This window comes from Hippocampus zosterae, chromosome 3 (genome assembly GCF_025434085.1).
Source record: "Hippocampus zosterae strain Florida chromosome 3, ASM2543408v3, whole genome shotgun sequence".
Taxonomy (NCBI): Eukaryota; Metazoa; Chordata; class Actinopteri; order Syngnathiformes; family Syngnathidae; genus Hippocampus; species Hippocampus zosterae.
Window position 1 is genome coordinate 4,827,209 of NC_067453.1, and position 15,226 is coordinate 4,842,434.

Here is a 15,226-nt window from a genome sequence, read left to right on the forward strand (position 1 = left end):
TCTCGTGTCGTCATTTTATGCTCGCAATGAAGAATGCTTCTGCCTGTCAGTATAGTTTGATTTTGCTTGCAAAGAAGAACGCTTATGCTTGCAATCATTAGTTGGCTTTGCCTGCAATGAAGAACGCTTATGCTTTCAATAAAGATTTATCCTTTATTATTTACTCACATCTATAATCATTATATGTTCTTCATTATGTGCTCACTTTTGCTTGCTGTACTGTGTGAGAAGTTAGGGTCGCAACCACCTTTCCGAGGACGTGGCTGGGAAGAGATAACTGTTAAGACTAAACAGCGAGCAAGGCTGAACCGTGAATGGAGACATCAACACCAGCTGCAACGGGATGTTTATGTCTATTTGCACACATGTACGTAAATTGCACTCACATACACACACATAGTCAAACAAGTTCAGTGTGTGTTCAACAGCCCCCACCCTTTAGGTTGGACACACCTATGTAGTAGCTTTTCCCAATAAATGAGGAGGTGAAGGGGGAGATCGTTAGGGTTACGTGTGGAGAACTGAAACCGAACGCTTCTCCTCGTTCCCTCCTGGTACCAGAATCGAGTCTCCTGTCTCCTCCTTTTGGTTATTCTTGAGTGTCAATTTGGACCAACCTGACACTATATTTCATGAGTGTATCAAATTTATCAGCTTAATTCTGATTTGTGTAGTTGTCTTGTACTACTCTCGAATTCATTTTTAATCTCAGCAAGAGAGTTCCTCATTTTACTGGTCCGTTTCAGAATCATTCCACAGATTTACACCTATTACAGATACACTCCTTTGTGTGATGTTCGTTCGTGTTTTGGATTTTTTTTGTATAGATTAGTACCCCCTAAATTATGACAACTTTCTCGAATTTTAAAAAGCTTCTGGATCTTTTGGCAAAGGTTATTATTGTGTGCTTTGTACATGAATTGGGCGATTTTGAAGTCAATCAGGTCATGTGATTTCATTGTTTAATTTGATAAACAGTGGATTTGTGGGTTCCGTCCATTTGGAGCCAGTGATTTTTCCGATTGCTTTGTATTGTAGTTTTAAAACAGTGTTTTACTGGCATTTCCCCATATTCCCACACAATAGGTCAAATATGGAAGTAATAAAAGTATAAGGTGTACAAGAATCTCTTATTCAGCACATCCTTAGTTTTTGGGAGAATCCCTATGGTTTGGGATATTTTACTTTTATTATCTATTATGTACCTGCCAGCACGGTTTTGCATCTACAACTGTTCCAAAACATTTTCATAAGGTCATTCATCGATTTGATGATGAAGTATATACAATATCATTCACATCCATGCATTCATTTTGCAACATTCAATGTGTTCAAATAATGTGAAGATCATTTGAATGAGGATGCTTGTGGGCTTTTATTTCACAATTTTTTATTGAGAAAAATAAGATGCTCCAATGTTTTAAACTTCAGCCTGTTGCGTCTTTTACAAGCGATTTCTCCTGCTGTGGAGAACACACGCTCACAAGGGACGGATGAGGCTGGCCGTTGTTAAATCCAGCTTCTTTCACCTTAGACAGCTGGCCAAAATAAAACCTTTCCTCTCACATGAACACTTTGAGACAGTAATTCATGCCTTTGTCACATCCCGGCTCGATTACTGCAACGCCCTGTACTTTGGAGTCAGCCAGTCCTCCATCAAGCGCCTTCAGCTGGTACAGAATGCCGCTGCTCGCCTCTTGACTGGTACTCGTAAGAGGGAGCATATAACTCCTACTTTGGCATCCCTTCACTGGCTCCCCATTCATTTTAGAATTATTTTTAAGATCCTCCTCTTTGTTTTCAAATCTCTGAATAATCTCGCGCCACCTTACCTCTCTGAGCTCATACGCCCCTACACCCCTGCCCGGCGCCTCAGGTCTGTGGACCAGTCTTTGCTAGACGTACCAAGAACTAAACTGAGGCTCAGAGGGGATCGAGCCTTTTCTGTTGCTGGTCCATCTCTCTGGAATGACCTCCCACGGAACATTCGGCAAGCCTCCTCGCTGCCCATCTTTAAAGCCCTCCTCAAAACTCACTTGTATTCTTTGGCGTTTGACTCAGCATGACTTAGATTTGCTATTGGTTTTACTGCTTGGTGCTTTCTACCGCCTTATTACTTATTACTTATTACTGATTCGTCTTACTGTTTATTGTATATGTTAAATCGCTCCATGTACAGCACTTTGTATGCAGCGATGGCTGTTTGAAAGTGCTCTATAAATACTGTTGACTTGACTTGACTTGACGTACAAAGGAACTCCTTTGCGAGGTGGGAGAGGTTTGGGAAAGAAGTGTGTTGGTCCTTCCAGTACAGCTGCTTCCTGGAACCTTGATTGTCAAACATGGAGTGGAGAGTCAACCAATAATAATTACTGATTGTATATTAAATCATGAACATAGCAACCGTGAAAAGATGAGTGAACGTTTGTATACCTGGCGTAATACTGGGTGTATCGCGAACTTCATTCTCATGCTTGGCCCGATAATGCCTCAGCATGGTGGAGGTGCTTCTGTTGGTGTATGACAATTCGACTTGGCAAATTCGACATTTCACCTGTAATGAAATGTGAATAAGAAGTAACTAAGAGTTACCTTGAAATGTATTCGGATTAGAATGGTACAACACATGTCAATAATCTGAGAGGCACTTGGCGAGTGCCTCTCGCCGAGAGGCTCTCGGCGACAGAAGGCGATTTGAATAAATAAATAATACCTTATTCTCCAGGACATCAAAATGGTCCCATGGGGCGGATGATTTGCGTCTCTGCTCCATAATCGGCAAGGAAGGCAAGGCACGAACACGAAGTCTGCACTGACACGAACTTCGACAAGCGAGCGTGAGTGAGGTCTGGCTTGTTTCGGCAAGTGGCATTGTGTCGCCAAACCCACTTCCTTATAAACACTGTGCGGCGGGCTTTTGCTGCGTCAACGCCCTCTGCACTGAGTCGACGCCCCCTAGACTAAGGGGCGCAGCCTGTACTGTGCCAAGCAGCCGATGCGGTCTAAACTGCACCGGTGCAGTTCACGTGTCAATTAGCAGCCTGGACTGTGTCAACGCAGCTGATGTGTCAATTAGCAGCCTGGACTGTGTCAACACAGTCGATGTGTCAATTAGCAGCCTGGACTGTGTCAACGCAGCCGGTGTGTCAATTAGAAGCCTGGACTGTGTCAATGCAGTTCACGTGTCAATCACGTGACGTAATGAAGCAGCACATGCATCGACACGTGGTTTGCTCTGTGAGCCCGGCGCATGTGTCAATGCATCGGTGTCGCTGGACCCATCACTAGTTATGTGTTCCTCGAGCCGGTCCTTGGCCTCGAGGACTGAAGGGTCCTTGGCCTTGGAGTCAAATCATTTATCTTGGGTTGCCGGTCCTCAGACACGAGGGATTAGAGCCTCGAATCCTTCGTCCTCGGGTGTTAAATGGGCCAGAGGTCCGCATATATCATGAAAAAAATCTAACCAAATCCACCCAGGGCAACTCATGTTACTAATTGTGTCTGACGCTTAGGTGGAGCGGGTTGCCGCTGACAGGTGACAGTCAGTGCAACGTGTAAAGAGCGGCATCACAGTTCGTTTCAATCACGGTTTGTTCCGTTCGCGATCGGCAGTTTAAATAGCGTGTAAAGCCTTTCCGTAACAGTGGTGCCTTTTATTTAGCTATTTTTGCACAGTCGTCACGTTTATGCTGTCGCACTAGAATGTTTGTTTGAACCGAGTAATTTGCGTTACAGCTGGAGTCAATAATGCCAGCACTTCACTTCCGGATTTGGCCGTTGGGATTTGGAGTCCTTTTGCTCGATTCCAGTTATGTTTGCTGAATGCTTTCTCATGTTTGGAATAATGAATATTGATAATACATAGTTTAAAATCACGGTTGATTTAATTACGTATTATTATTGTGAAGTTGAAGGTATTAAATTAATTAATGTAGTATTAGTGGTAATAATAGTAGTACTCAGAGAATGTTTAGAGATTCAGCCATCTCGTTACCTCTGCGTCTCGCGTCCTAGACGCATAATTTTCCCACGGGACGCACAGTTCCAAATAATGTGCGTTTTTGGGACGCAAGGAAATTTCTCAGTCAAAACAAATAAACAAACAAAAAAACCTACGACAAGCCTGAGGATTTCACGGTAGCAATCGTTACCGGTAGCGTGTTGTTGGGAAACAATGTCTTGTATCCTCATTTTTGTAATGATGTGACGTGTTCTTTATTTTGAACGGATCTGGCAAGCCAAGACACTACGCCATATCCGGTCTGTACTCGGCGCGAAATACTTTTTTTCTTCTTCCTGTTCAGTAGCGATGAGAAGTGGCTGCTCTCTGTGCATACGGCAAATAAAACATGCCACGTGTTAGAACTAAACGAGTAAATTCATCTCTCGTCGTTATTCTCCCAAATACATCCGGAAGAAGCGCACACCTCAACACGTGTCGTTTTCGTATCGTCATTTTAACGGTACCGAAAAATAGTTTAACCATAGAGGTCACCGCACACGAGTTGACAGCGTCATCAACGCGATTTCACTGTGCCTGTATGTGTGTTTGTGGTGTGGTGTGGTGCGTGAGTCTTTCTTCTAATTTACTTTTGTTTTGTTTTCAGTGTTTGGGGGGGGGGTGCAACAGATAACGTTATGTGCGCATGCGGGTTGCTATTTTAATAATAATACATTTTATTTGAAAGCGCTTTTCATCACACTCAAAGACACTTTACAAGAGCTTAAAACACAGGATAAAAATGTGCACTTAAAACAAGTGTAAATTGAGGGATTCGTTGTTTTTCAGTGGATGGCTCTTCTTTTCGAATGTCAGATGGAGAGATGGAATCCTTCAACGTAGGGATGTGAATCTCAGCACTGAGGACGATTCGATACACATCTCGATGCACTACCAGCGATGCGATACTTACGATACATGGAATTTTCTGGCGACACGATGCGATACGTTTCACCGTCTTTACGATGTGATACGACGCGATACACATTTAGTTCAAATCAATGCGATCCGATACGATACAGTGGAATTTGTTGTGATATTGTGCAATTAAACATGATGCAAATACACAAAGAAAAAAAAGTTTAAAAAAAGATGGAATTCAGTATGGTATTGCAAAAAGTAGACCACTTTATTCCTTATAAACAGTAGAACGTCTAAAACAACTTATTTAAGCCCTTTCACAATTGGGGTTTGTGCAAAGAAAATGTAAACAATTTGGCACCTGAGACTCACAGCTATTGCTGTAGTGTGAACACAAACAGACTACTCACTGAGTGTCTTATATGAAATATTCATCTCCATAGGACAGAAAAAAATACAATTGAAACAATGTGGCAGTCACAGCCTCAAAGCTGCTGTGTGTATTGTAGCGTACACAGACCACTCAGTGTCAAAATGAAATGTCCAAAAGAGTCATCCATATATAGTTTTTCCTTGCGTGGTCACAATGAGCTGCAAGGGGACCCCCAAAATAAGAGGCGATTTTTTTCTGATCCTGACCTGGTTTGCCAAGAGTTTCTCCGGTGTCCAACGAGGTACTGGACGGGAAGGCGCGGGGAGGGGGCGGAAAACGTGTCGGTGATGTGGTGCCATCGTTTTAAGTGGTCTGCATATTTGTGGTGCTGCCGTTGTATGGCTTCGTCGTGCGACATTCTTTGCAAATTACGGAGCTTTTATCAATCTTTCCATCTTTCTTTTCGAAGCCGTAGTATTTCCAAACATAAGATCTGAATGTTGCGGAAGCATTAAATACAGTAGTTTCCTCGCTGCTGCTTGCGCGAACTTCCATAGTGTTTCGCTAGTTGTGTACTGGACTGTTTGTGACGCGCGGCTACCGTCCGTATTCTAGTGATGTGTCGTTCGCGAACGAGCCGGCTCCGAGAGCCGGCTCTTTGAAGTGAACGATGGGAGCCGGCTCCCACCTCATTGGGAGCCGGCTCCTCATTCGGAGCGCGCACACACACACACAAACACACTAGGGATGTGAATCTCAGCACTGAGGACGATTCGATACACATCACGATCCACTGCCAGCGATGCAATACTTAAACGATACATGGAATTTTCTGGCGATACGATGCGATACGTTTCACCGTCGTCACGATGCAATACGATTCGATACACATTAAGTTCAAATCAATGCGATCCGATACGATACAATGTAATTTGTTGCGATATTGTGCAATTAAACATGATGCAAACAAGCAAAGAAAAAGAGCTTTTAAAAAGATGGAATTCAGTATGGTATTACAAAAAGGATACCACTTAATTCCTTATAAAGAGTAGAACTTGTAAAACAACTTATTTAAGCCCTTTCACAATTGGGTTTTGTGCAAAGAAAATGTAAACAATTTGGCACCTGAGACTCACAGCTGTTGCTATAGTGTAAACACAAACAGACTCTCACTGAGTGTCTTATATGAAATATTCATATATATATATATATATATCTCTTCCTAACCGCTTGATCCTCACTGGGGTCGCGGGGGGTGCTGGAGCCTATCCCAGCTGTCTCCGGGCAGTAGGCGGGGGACACCCTGAATCGGTTGCCAGCCAATCGCAGGGCACACAGAGACGAACAACCATTCGCACTCACACCTAGGGACAATTTAGAGTGTTCAATCAGCCTGCCAAGCATATTTTTGGAATGTGGGAGGAAACCGGAGCACCCGGAGAGAACCCACGCAGGCCCGGGGAGAACATGCAAACTCCACACAGGTAGGCCGGAGCTGGAATCGAACCCGGTATCTCTGCACTGTGAAGCCGACGTGCTAACCACTGGACTACCGGGCCACCCTATATATATATACAGTATATATATATATATATATATATACACACACACACACAGTGCACTCCACTTAATAGAACACCATTGGGCCGAAGCGCTTCTGTTCTACTAAGCGGGGTTTCTATTAACCGGAGACACTTTATTAGGTACACCTTCAGACACGTCGACGACCAAGTTATGCACGCAGAAAAACCCCTGCTGACGAGTTAGAAGAGATATTTCGACTGTGGACGTCCATATCTTTAATCAAACAACAAAACAACAACTTTAATCAACTTCAGTCAAACATCTCAAATCACGAGAAAAATTTCGTTACTTTTGTCTGGAAACAGGAGTCCATAATTTTGCGGTTGACTTCCCTCTCAATGCGCTGGATAAGAGGGAAGTCCTGGAAACCGCGGGCGTACCTTCTGAGAATCCGGCAATGCATCGTATCGTCTGAGTATGTCCTTCTTATCCGCAGGTGATAGCCCTCGTCTCTTGAATGAAGTTGAAGCCATTGTGACGTGCGTGTGTCTATGTGTGGAGTGACGCGTGCTACCTGTTACTGTATACGGCTAGAACTACCGCGTTTTCTCGCGATAGTGGTACAGTATCGCGATAGCTACACTTCGAAAACCACTAGTTTACAATGTTCATTGCTTACGGCCTGTTCTATTAAGCGGAGATCTGTTCTACTAAGCGGAGTATCTTTATAGGAAATTGCATTAGGCAAATCCGTTCCAGAGCCTTTTGCTCTACTAAGCGGATTAAAGTCAGAATCTTGCCAACCTTATTTTTTCTTTCTTCATTGGCCCTAATCCTCTTCCGTAAACATAATCTTACACAAGAATACATAATTTACAAAAGCACATTTAGATGAACAAAAAGCAAAAAGGGTAAAAGAGATTAAAAGGTATTAAAAGTATTGCGGAACAGGTGAGTTTTAAGGGATGATTTGAAGGATTGGAGGTCAGTACAGTTGCGGATGTGTTGTGGTAGAGCGTTCCAGAGGGTGGGGGCGGTGACAGAGAAGGCTCGGTCCCCCCAGGTTTTGAGCTTGGTCACGGGGATTCCGAGGTTTGTGTTTGAGGAGTGATTCCGCAAACTGAGGAATCGCACGGATGAAAGTTTGAGATGGCGGAGCAAAAAACTCACAAAGGTCTCCTCATTACGACATTTTAGAAATGGGAATGCCAGTCTGATTTTTCGTATGAATCGTCCAAAGGGCGTATCACTAAACTCACCTGGGATGTATGCACAGAACACAAGAGCAAGATACGACGAGAGGCACGATTACGAGCCAAATTGGTCATTAAATTTGTAGGCTAATCGTTATGAAAAATATTATGAAACAGTATTGTCACGACTCGGACAAGCCGAGTAAAGTCTGGATCCCAAAAACGTAGACGTAAACAAGGTCTCCGAAACAAAAATAGGTTTTAATGTTTATAATCGCACCGATAAAGAGGTAACATAAAGCGCTGGTCAAACAGGGACCAGAGAGAACATTAACGAATAACAAAAAGCGCTTCCACAAAAGGCAAGGGAGAAAAATAAAGACCGCGAATACAAATGAAAACAATGTATCCAAACACATGCGAGCAAAAGCCAAATCACAAAACCAAAATCGTACGTACAAAAAGCAGGTGTACCGAAATTGCAAAACGCGACGAGGTCAATAGCACAATATCCATGAGCAGCAAGAATGATGGGATGATGAGAACTGGGATGATGGTAGACTGTTTGAAGCAGGATGGGACCTCACACAGCTCCAGGGATCTGTTGAAGATTTGTGTGAAGACCGGAGCCAGCTGGTCAGCGCAGACTTTCAGGCAGGAGGGGGACACTTTGTCGGGCCCCGGAGCTTTCTTGATCTTTTGATGCTTGAAGAGCCGTCTCACGTCCTGTTCGTGGATCTGTAGTGGAGAAAAAGAGGGTGGGGGGGTAGGTAGAGTGGTTTCTGGTAGAGGTGGGTGTGTGTGGGAAATGGGGGTGTCCTTTTCAAATCGGCAGAAAAACATGTTTAGTTCATTAGCAAGACCCTTGTTGTTCACTGTTTGGGGGGATGGCATTCTATAGTTAGTGATTGCTTTCAGGCCATTCCATACAGATGCTGAGTCGTTAGCAGAGAACTGTTTTTTCAGCCTCTCTGCATAGCTTCTCTTTGCGATGTTAATTTCCTTTGTCAATTGGTTTCGGGCATGTTTGTACAGTGCCCTATCTCCACTTCTAAATGCGGCCTCTTTCTCTTTCCTGAGTTGCCTGAGTTTGGGAGTAAACCATGGCTTGTTATTGTTGAAGGAGCGGAAGGACTTCGTTGGTACACACGTCCTCACAGAAACTGATGTATGATGTTACAGTGTCTGTGTATTCATCCAGTGTGCCCGTTGAAGTTTCAAAGACGCCCCAATCAGTGCAGTCTAAGCATTCTTGTAGAGCTAGCTTTGCTTCATCTGTCCATTTTTTCACAGTCTTAACAACCGGTTTAACACATTTGAGTTTCTGTCTGTATGTAGGTATTAAGTGGATTAAATTGTGGTCAGAAAGACCCAATGCTGCACGGGCGACCGATCGGTATGCATTTTTGATTGTTGTATAGCAGTGGTCTAGAATGTTGCCTTCTCTGGTGAAACAGTCGATGTGCTGCTTATATCTGGGAAGTTCACGGTTAAGATGTGCTCTATTAAAATCGCCCAAAATGATCAGGGGTGACTCTGGGTATTTTAGCTCGAGTTTGTTTACTTGTTCGGCTCGAGTTTGTATCGCCGTGTTAGCGTTAGCTTGTGGCGGAATGTAAACACCGACTAGTAAAAAGGTGCACTAGGTGGACTCGCGTGGCGAGTATAATGGCTTGCAGTTTAAAGACAGCGACTCCAGGTCCGGGCTGCAGTGTGCGTCGAGCTTCGTGACATCAGTGCACCATTCTTCGTTGATATAGAAGCAAATCCCACCACCTTTCGATTTCCCTGATAGCTCCGTGTCGCGGTCGCCTCGGAGAAGGTGGAAACCGGGTAGATGTAGCATGGGATCTGGATGGCGGTCACTGAGCCAGGTTTCAGTTAAGCAGAGCGCAGCAGAACGTGCAAATGTTTTGTTGGTCTTTGTGAGGAGAAGAAGTTCATCCATCTTGTTTGGCAGAGATCGTAGATTAGCAAGATGGATCGATGGGAGCGGGGTTCGAAATCTGCGCTGCCGGAGCTTGACAAGCACGCCGGCTCGCTTCCCCCTCCTCCGGCGGCGTTTCCATGCTCCGTACAGCGCAGCCGCTCCGCTCGCGATTAGCTCTGAAAAATCTTGTGGATTTTCGTGTGCTGGTGAAAAAAGACCGAGCGTAGACTCCCCAATGCACAGCAACTTTTCCCTCGTGTAAGTAAGCCGATCAGGGTCGCCAAAAACAAACGAAAATGACAAAAACAGGGATAATACTAGGGAGCGTGTGACCGAGGCTGCCATACCTGTCGGCGCCTGATGACGTGTGTTAAATTCTTTCATCAAATTGATAGTAGATTACACATGCATCGTCTTGGGAAGAGAATGTCAAGCCACATCAATACTTACCTGTATTAATGATCACCAGTAAATTAATCTTTGCAGTGTGAGATTGGAAAAAAATACCCTGATGATGCCACATGAGTACACCAGTTTTTGATCCATTTATTTTTTGGAATAAACCTTGAGTACACAGTTGCTGATGGAATGTTCATTGTTAATGCATAGTTTTCAAACATTTACCCTTGAAACATTATACTTTTGAGTGTGAGAATTCTTGATTATGAATATCAGTCAAAATAGAAAAATAGGTTCCGATAATGAACGTTTAAGGAACCCAACATTAGTTACCGTTGTTTCTCATTGGGTAATCCGATGGAACCGAAAAACGGTTCCCATAAATTTCTGAAATCCTCAGGCCTGCTACTGAATTATTTAAATTTTTGCAGCATTTATTTATAATTGTATCTACAGTATATGTTGTTGTTTGTGTTATTATCATATGCAATTGAATAAGTAGACCGTTTCAGAATTCGAAATTTGGGACTGTCTCAATGCATAATGGTACTCATACTTTTCTGATCAGCGAGTCCCTGGGAGTCGCTGCCGGTAAATTGTAAAATTATCGCTGCAGAGATTACCGCTTTTTCTGTACTCAGTGATTGACTTCTATGCAAAGTAATTTCTCAACTTGTCTTCCGTGCCATGTCATGCCTGTTGAGTGTTGATTTACTTCATATTAAGAAACTACTGCACTAAAAGAGTGTCGCTAAGATGATTAGGATAAGTCTCCAGCTCAACTCAGAACAGAATGCGAATTGAAAAATGGCTTACAGCGATGCCTACACTAAAAGATCGGTGATTGGCTCATTTTGTTGTCAATCAAACTGGCACACAGGCTCAGACATAGCATCCAATCTGATGCAGAAAAGCCTGGCGTCCGGTACCCTCCCACTGCCATCCAGTCCCAGAGACGCCGAGCGTCCATGGGCGCGACAAAAAAACAGCTTGCATCCAATGACATGTCTCCGTTCAACGCATTGGGACAACCTACCCTGAACTCTCGAGACGCTAGGCGTCCGAGAGGTCAACGCTCTGCAGGGACGCTCGGCGTCCACCGTTTAAAGCACAGCGAAGCTGCGGTAATGAATGAGAAGGGAGTCGTGTCGTAACCAGTAAGAATAAGCTGATTTGGAACAAAAGTTGAGCAAGTTGTGTACATGTACACACAATGAAATTTACATCCATATATTTGATCACTTATGCTTTGACATTTTAGGGGAAGCCGAGCTTCCGTTTCAGTCCGAGAGCAATCGCCACTGATATATACATATACATGTTGTACACACACACTCACACACACACGCACACACACACACACACACACACACACACACACACACACACACACACACACACACACACACACACACACACACACACATACATACACATACATATATAGCGGCTGGATAGCTCAGTTGGTAAGGCACCGGTTTGGCATATGGGAGACTGGGGCACTATGAGCACATAACATCATCCAGTGTGGAGCAAGACCCTTCACGCGAATAGATGCGAGATGCTCTGTTGGAATGCTACTGCTCAAGCAACCTGAGACAGAGGGGTTCCATGCAGAGAATGTGGACTGAATGGTTACTTCGAAAAGTACAGTCATGGTTGACCACAAAAAAAACTAGTAGTTCAGTGTTCCAACATCCACAAATTTGAGATTGATGAAGTACACCACAGATTCCATGGTGAAGGGCCCCAGGCTGCCAGATCAGAGGAGGAGGTGGTACCAGAGATTGGGAGGCAATCCCCAATGAATGCAGATGATGAGATTGGGAGGCATGAATGAATGAATGACATGTTGAGCGAGGCAGCAACTGACCTGAAATCTAAGAACATGGCAAGAATGAAGGCTGGGCAACCTAGAAACCGATTACAACGGCGATGTGAAGTACCACCAGAAATTCTCATGGAAACTGTGAATGCAGCGCTGAGGGCGATCCCTACCGTCACGGAAACCAATGAGCTGATATACGCTTCAGCATCAGTGATCGTAGAGATGCTTGGCGATAAGAGCAACCATGGGAGCCATGAGATACGTAACCCACCATGGAAAAAAAGGTTGGAGGCCAAGATAATGCAGCTCGGAAAGATGTGAGTCAATTGACGAAGCCCCAGAGAGGTGTGATGAAAAGGCCGATATCTGAGATACATCCAGATGACCATTCCTGAAGCACTCGAAACTGAGTTGCTTGGCAACTCAAAGGACAAGGAAACCAATACAAAAAGAACTTAAACTGAAACCAATTACAGGGCAAAACTACTAGGAATACTAGGCAGAGGCTATGAGGAAAAATACCGAAAATCTCTTGAGAATGAAAGCACTTGAGAACAGAGTCGTGAGCAAGGCTTAATAATCCGACAGCCAGTTGTCAGTCTTTAAGGGCAGCTGGTAACGAGGTATGATTAGAGACAGGTATGACTCTTGAGGGAACGCCGACTCTCCAGCTGGAGACTGGAAAACCCCCCAAAACAAACAAAACAGAATCATGAGATTTTTCATTTTTAAGCACATGTCCATCCAAAGGTCTCTTGCCGCCCCTGTTTATGAATGGCAGTCATTGGCCATCTTTAACAGTTATTACAATGTGTCAAGCCACTCTTACTAATTCGTAGAACACCGGATTAGTGTTCGTGAGACAGGCAGTGACTGACAGGAAGATGTAGTCGAGCATGAACAGAATTTGCTCTTTAATGCATAAATGTGATTTAGTTTCGGTTGATATGAAAATGAGGGAATTTATGGACCACGCACTTGCTAACTGAAACTGCATGGGGTCTGGACCAAGCCAGGAGGAAAAGTCAGGTTCGAAAAAAGTATTACCCATTGACTGTTACATTAAAATATGTTTCCTTTTTTTTAGTTTGACCTTCTACATAGTCATTTAATGTATTGATTTTGCAATACAGTATTGTCAAAGAGTCAATATTCACAGTAATCAATTATGAAATATTTGATACTTATAACTGCATCTTAAATTTCATTTATTATACAACCTACATTGTACCAACCATTATACTCAGTATAAGTGAATTGTGCATCTTAACAACAATGTTTGCTCGCCCCTTTCACTCGGACACATTCCCTATACTGTATGCCTAAATGTGTGTGATGACTTGTTTCTATATATGAGGTGATTTTTTTTCCTTTTAGGGTTCTTTATCAGCAAAATAAATGTAATTAAAAATATATATTTTTAAATTGTTTAGTATGATGTTAATTCCTTTTCAACACATGTTCATATTGAAAATAAATACATTTGTTCATCATTACATTCATTATTGTTAGTCTACAACGTATTAATACTGTGTAATATGGCACAGCTAACTCGCTTAAGAAATTAGTACAATCCTATTTGAAAGTTGCTGCTGTTCTTCATATGATATGAATGGCAACACACACACACACACGCGCGCGCGCGCGTGCGTGAACTCATACACAGTATTAGGAAATGAACTTCACCCTACTTGCATGTCAGTCCATTGTAACGTTATGGACAGTGAGAGGATCTCAATTATGTAGCCAATCTCGACATACAATAAATAATACAGGTTTCTCTTAAGTCTGTGTGACTTTGCTACCTAATACTGTATTGAAGATATGAAAACGCAATTTCTATTTCCCGAATGCAATTGATCTCAGGTTTGGAACACAAAAATCCAATATATTTCCGTTTTATAAATTTTTTCACAAATGTTCAACATCAAGCGCTTGGTTTACACAGCATGCATTGAAACAGTATTCCATTTCTTGCCAAATGCTTTGAAATGTCTTTCTGAAATCTGAGTTGAATATGTCTGTCTGCATGACTCATTGTCATCAAACTCTCAAGACACAAGTCATTCTAATTTCCAGGGAATTATCAGGAAAAGGAAAAGAAAAAGAAATCAGTGCAATTCGGGTTTTACACAAACATTAAAAACATTGATTTGTGATGTAACAATTGCCTGAGAAGATCATCGCAGCTGAAAACTTACCATTCCAGCGAAATGGGCTTGCTACCTTGCTGATTCCTAGTATATGAGTTTTTGTCAAGTGACATAGACTTATGAAATACCCTGCATATCATTGGTGTCAAAAATAATCTTTGTATATCGAAAATAATCACTTTTCATGAGACCAAAAAAGGCATCTTTATTTGAACATAAACATTGCAACAAAGAGAGCAAGCCATTTTCCACACTTTAGGTTGGTTTCATATGATATGTAAAAATAGCATCTGTGTATATTGTCCAATTGCAAAGCTTTGTTAAAAAATATCACATTTTATCATGTTTTGATGTCTAAAGTTTTAGCCCAACTCCAGTGACAGATATTATTCATTCATTCATTCATTTTCCGAATTGCTTGATCCTCACGAGGGTCGTGAGGGGTGCTGGAGCCTATCCCACCTGTCTTCGGGCAGTAGGCGGGGGGACACCCTGAATCGGTTGCCAGCCAATCGCAGGGCACACAGAGACGAACAACCATCCACGCTCACATTCACACCTAGGGACAATTTAGTGTGTTAAATCAGCTTGCCATAGTCATATGATGATATTGAAATTATAAAGATAGACATTAATTTTTGGTAATCAAATAAAGTTAGATCAATAACTTTATTCTGCAAAATGTTGCATTTTCCTTTCGTTTGATGTAAAATTTATGCCTCTTTGTTTCAGAGATGCCCTCATCCTCCTCAAAGCCCCAAAGTGAGTCCTCAGATTTTGACTCTGTGTCACATCCACCTGCCATTCTCATCACTGCTCCATCGCAAGATGATATCTATGCCTCCTCATCTAACATCACTATAGCTGATGCTGTCAAAGAACGAAGGCCCACCTCAACACCCATTGTTGTTGGCAAAAAATTCATGAAGCGAAAGTGATTAAAAGGCTTACCACTGGTGTCAGTG

At 42.8% G+C, this 15,226-nt stretch overlaps 1 long non-coding RNA gene across 1 annotated transcript in view; it reads right to left on the reverse strand.

Moving 5' to 3' along the window:
- Positions 1–3,793: 3,793 nt before the first annotated feature.
- Positions 3,794–15,226, reverse strand: part of LOC127597785 (uncharacterized) — a 151,558-nt gene continuing 140,125 nt past the window's right edge. The window contains exon 2 of the long non-coding RNA XR_007961748.1: positions 3,794–4,112. This is a non-coding gene — a long non-coding RNA (uncharacterized LOC127597785). The remainder of the gene's footprint in view (positions 4,113–15,226) is intronic.